Source organism: Podarcis bocagei, assembly GCF_964188305.1.
Source record: "Podarcis bocagei genome assembly, chromosome: 4".
Lineage (NCBI taxonomy): Eukaryota > Metazoa > Chordata > Lepidosauria > Squamata > Lacertidae > Podarcis > Podarcis bocagei.
In genome coordinates, this window is record NC_138128.1 from 67,346,529 (window position 1) to 67,352,528 (window position 6,000).

Below are 6,000 nucleotides of genomic sequence, written 5' to 3' on the forward strand. Positions count from 1 at the left end.
ATTGCACTGTAAAATAATCAAGAGGATGGAACAAATTTTCAGCTAAAATTGCAGGGTTTCCACCACCCCCATGTGCACACTAGGTAGGTGGAGAGATGATGAGAGGAACAAGAGAGAGGTTTATACAATTGTTAATGGCATGAGGGAAAGATACGGTGAGAAAATTCTCTCCCTCACTTCAACTTGAGGGCCATCCATTAAAACAGATTGCCAATAGGTTGAAGAGTCAGACAGATAAAATGAAGTACATCTTCACTTCAAACACATTATCATCTTTATGGAATTTAACATCACAAAATGTGTTGATTACCCTTAGTTAGCTTAGATGGCTGTTGGGGGGTGGGCGCCAAAGGATAGGCCTACCTATACTAGGGAAGGGGAACTTGTAGTCCTCTTGACTTGGACTCCAACTCCCATCAGCCCCAGCCAATGTGGCCAGGGATGATGGCAGTTGAAAGCTAACAACATTGAGAGGGCCGCAGGAACATGAAGCCCCACATATACATCTAAACATCTAGTGCTGAGCACAGGCAACAAGGGAGCATCTGCAACCCTCCTTGTGATCTCCCAGAGGCTGATGCGCTCATGTGCTGTTTGTGTGGAGCCCACAGACATCTGGTTGGCTACTGTAAGAACAGAATGCTGGACTAGAGGGGCTTTTGCTAGCAGGCCTCTTCTTACGCTGAGAAAAATCATCGAAAAATGCTGACCAGAAAATTATGGGTACTGACAATTCCATCCCAAATCCCTGTGCCAAAACACATACTGATATCAGCTATTTGCTCTGCCGGCTCAGCTATAAAGCCATTCCAAGAAGCAATCAATGTCAGGCTCTTGCAGTGCATAAAGAGAAAAAGGTTTTCTCAAAGGAGGCCCGCAATGCTTCAGTTAATACTCGTGTGTTCTGGCATACATCATCCCATGTTCCTAGCAAGGCGAATTATATTGTCTGATCAGAATGGTGGCAAGGAGATTGCTGCTAAATTCCCCTGCCTCTGTTTAGTTACAGGAGGCCACAGTACCACTGAGGGAGCAGATACGTTAGGCATGTGAGTGGCATGCACCTGAGGGAAATACAATGCAGTTCACACATAGGCAAGGGTGTCGAACAGAATTGTGAGGACTATTCCAGAACCTGCCTTTTGACTAAATTAATTCCAATTGGAAGCTGCACTATACGAAAAAGTTATGACAGCTGGGCTTGTACTTGTAGTTTCTTTCTGTGTAAATTGCCCTAGGAACTCTGTATTGAAGGGTGGTATAAAAATACCTTAAACCAGAGCTAGCTGCTATGGTACCCTCCAGATGTTGCCTAACCCTACATTAAACAATCAAACAAATAAAATAATGCTAAGTCGGCATTATTCCTAACCTGCCTGCTCTGCATTGGCACTCCTGGCTCACGTCTCTGTACTTTGGAATGAAAGCAAAACTTATCTCCGCATAAATTCAAGCTTGCTAGTTTTAGCCCAGTTCTCCATCTTGTAAAGATTATCCTGAATCCTGTTCATTATCTAAGGCTTAGACTCTAAGGTTCCAGTCCTCATTGTTATAATTTTTATTCATTTTCTCATTAGACAATAATTTCACTTTACAACACCATTCCAACTTTCCACGTTCTGCCGAGATCAAGACTTCCTTCCCCCCTTCAACAGGCTTTCTATTACAAATCTGTGTCTCGCATTTATAACTTAAACTATAAAGTCCACGTCATAGGAATTATTTTAGTCTTGCTAGTGTCTTCAAACTTTTGCAATGATTACTAATGTAGTCAATAAATTTACTCCAGTCCCTCTGGAATTTTTAGTCCTCCTGGTTCCTGATTCTGCAAATCAGTTTTGCCAATTCTGCATAGTCCATCATTTTCGTCTGCCACTCCGCAATCGTTGGTATTTCCTGTAATTTCCACTTTGGGGCTAATAAAATTATTGACGCTACTGTAGCATACAGAAATAGTCTCTGGTCTACTTTCGCAATTTCTTCGCCCATCAACCCCAGCAAAAATGCTTCCAGTTTTTTGGGGAAGGTATATTTAAACTTTTTTTAAGTTCATTATGTATCAACTCCCAAAAACATCTTATTTTGTCATATGTCCACCACATATGATAAAAATCTCCATCCTTCTCTTTGCATTTCCAACACATTCTATTATTCATCTATTATTAGCCAGCTTTACCGGTGTCAAATACCATCTATACATCATTTTCATTACATTTTCTTTTAGGGCCACACACTCTGTAAATTTTAAATTTTTGTTCCACGGTTTTAGCTATGCATCATATTCAATATTATACCCAAAGTCTATTGCCCATTTTATCATAACCGCTTTCATCTGCTCATCCATCTTATACCATTCCAGTAACAAATCATGCATTTTTGATAACAATTTACATCTGCCAGCTCGATTTGGAATCTGGATTTTTTATTTTCAAAACCAATTTTCTTAGCTCCCATAAAGACATCATTTACTTGATGATATTGCAACCACCCTGTAAAGACCTCTTCTATTTGGTCATGTGGTTTCAATTTAAGACCTTTATGAGTTTCCAGCAATATCTCTGCATAGGTGGCCCACCTCCCTTCCTTATTTAATTTCTTTGCCGTCAATACCTCTACCAGTGAAATCCACCAAGGTGCTTTTCTTTCCAATAAATTCTTGTTTTTTCCCCAATTTTCAGATTGACACTCTTATCACATGATTTGTGAAACCTTTATGAACTTTAACTTTGTCATACCAGAGATAATAGTGCCATCCGCATCTATTGTCATAACCTTCCAAATCTAATAAATCTGTGTTTTCCAGTGTTATCCATTCTTTCAACCAACATAAGCAGGACGCCTCGTAATAAAGTTTCAAGTCTGGCACTGAGAATCCACCTCTTTTTTTTATCTATTAGCAATTTGAATTGTATCCTTGGTTTTCCCCCCACCAGATAAATCTTGAAATTACCTTTTGCCACTCTTTAAATTGCCCTGTTCCTTTAATTACTGGAATCATTTGAAATAGAAATAACATCTTAGGTAATAGATTCATTTTTATCACAAATATTCTACCACAAAATGACAACTTTAGTCTATTCCCTATTTCAAAATCTCTATCTCCTTCCAAACCAGTTGATAATTTTCATTGAATAAATTAATATTTTTTGATGTCAACCAAATTCCCAAATATTTTACTTCCTTTGCCACCGTAATCCCCAACATTTGTTGCAATTCATCAATTTTATCTTTCCTTACATTTTTAACCAACATTTTAGTCTTCTAAGGTTCCAGTCCTAACCCTGGGACTAAGCCACACTGAAGTAAGTAAGACTTACACATGAGTAAGCATGATAAGGATGGTGCTGCAAAGTATTAGCTACCCTGCCACCACCAGTTTGGCGTCATCTGCAACTTTGGTGGGTCTCCCTCTACTTCATCCAAGTAAACAAGGCTGGGCCCAAAACAGCCCCCTGCAGGCCACCCCATCGCTTCTCCAACCTGATGAGGAACCAATGAGGAGCAGTTGCTTTCGGGTACAGCCCTTCAACCAGCTCTGAATCCAGCCCACATTTTTGCAGCTTGTCTCGCCAGCCAGAATATCATGCAGTTCTTGTCATTTTGTATAGTTTTCGCATTTTGGTTTTCCAAGGAATTTACAAAGCTGCAAGGGATCAGGACAGCAGGAGGGGAAAGGTTTAGACCTTCCCATAAACTGTGTTCTAAACAGAAACAAGCAGACAATCCATCCACCCCATGCCTGCAATTAAATAAAGAAAAGCTGGCATTTTTGCAAGCAACACAAGTTAATGTCCCTGAGAGAAATTCAGGTCAGACAGGGAGGTCTATGACTAATTGTGGACCGGAAGCCAGGTCTTCCTACTCAAAACCATTCTTTCCAGCTCTCAAAATTAGTCAAGTAGCCACCCTTAGTTTGCCTCAAATCGGAAATGCTTTTGAAGCCAAATTGCATAATACTCACTGGTACTATTCAAAGACTAATAAACCAGCATTTTGCCATTTCCTTTTGCTTCTTACTCATATGTTTCCCTTTCTAAAGAATTTCTGAAGTGTTCGTGTTGATTGCTGGGGTGTGTGTGCGATTTAAAATAATTAGAGGTGTAGGAGGCAGCTGTGCGAAGAATGAGACCGAAAATGTTATTTGCCAAAGTGGGTACAATTACCATTTTTGTAGCATTATATTGCGTTGCTAGCTGGCTACTGACTTTTGTTAATTGCACGCCCATAAATATTTCCAGAGAAACAAGCACTTCTGCTAATGGGAAATATATTATAGCATTGTGATGTGCGCAATTGATTTAAAGAAGGGCCCCACACATCCTCCTTTACTTTTGCCATTTATGCATTATTGTTGCCATAATGAGAAGTACTTCTTCATGCCATCGTTACTCCTACACTGAAACGTGGGAAGAGTTTTCTGCAGTGCAAGCAACTTTTCTCTGCCTGTTTGGAACCAATCCCTCAAAAATCCTTAGTGAGAAGTGTTGGGTAGTATATGAAAAGTGATCTGAAAAGAGTACTTGTCAGAAGCTGACAGAGATTATGAGCTCTGGTAGTGCTTGGTTTGAGGGCACAATGAGCAACCATGCTGACCTAAGCAGGTTGGTGTGGAGGGAAGACTGCCTAGACGTCCCATATTTGGTACCTGAGGTCCACTGGGGAAAGTTGGGGTCTAAAGAAGGATAGGGAGGAATTCAGTTCAGTTCACATTTAAAGGCAAACATGCCTAAGTTGGACTTTTCCGAAACTATGCGAGAACCAAAATGCAGCCATCCTTTGAAACTCACGCTCTAGATTGTGCAGTTCAGTTATGCAGCCAAGTGATGTGTACAAAATACCATATACTGGAGTAACATTAATATATTAGTGAAAATAATATATAAGAAAATCCAGACTCAGAATACCCACTCAACTATTAGCTTACTACATATCCATGAGTCAGTCATTGTCTTCAGTCTAAACCAGTCTTTCCCAACCTTGAATGCCCAGGTGTTGCAGGACTACAACTCCCATCATCCCTGACCACTGGTCCTGCTAGCTATGGGTGATGGGAGTTGTAGTATAACAACATCTGGTCACCCAAGTTTGAGAAAGGCTTGATCATCAGCTAATGTTGTTTTAGCAATAAGGTATCATTTCAGAGCTGGAATTACCCTTTCCCCCTTTTCTTTTCATAGTTTCTAATTTATTCTAATAGAATAAATAATTCTAACAAAACTCTAATTTGCTTTTGTGGAAGGTAATCATTTTCTTGACAATATGTAAAAGGGGCAACTGGTTTTCCCAGAATTTATTTATATAGTCATGCCATTTTTGCTCTTAAATAACATGTTTTTGTTGACATTATAGCCCAATCCCAAACTTTGTTAAAGTTTCTTTCCAGGGAAGGAGTAAAGTAACTTTCCAGTCTTGACCCAATTCCAGCCTTGCAGCTGTTAACAGTTAGGAGGTAAGTTATTAAAGATAGGCGACATATAGTTCAGCAATATCAGTACTGGATCTAAGGGAACTTCATATTTCAATATATTTGTTATTATTCTAAAAATCACATTCCAGTATTTTCGTGTAGCTACTTCTCTACTACATATAGTTAATATATCTCATTGTCCTTTTTGCACCTCCAACATGTTCTTGAATATGATTTATGTATTGCTCCAATATTTACAGGAGTCAGATACCATCATGCCATGACATAACTTTAAAGCAATTTTTTGTTACATTTGCATTCAGAGAAAATTTATTATCCTTTCTCCATCATTTCTCCCACACCTCCAGGTTTATGTTATTTTCTGTATCTTAAGCCCACCTTATCATATAATCCTTTACCTGTTCCTGTTTGCAATTGTATTTTCACGAAAGATGATATCTCTTAGATAACCGATGTTTGCCCTTCTTTATTATTATATGTTCAGATTCTGTTCATGCTCTCAGCACTGCATTCTCCCTTATAAATTTTGATACAACATTTCATAGCTGTAAATATTCCTTTTTTTAAAAAAA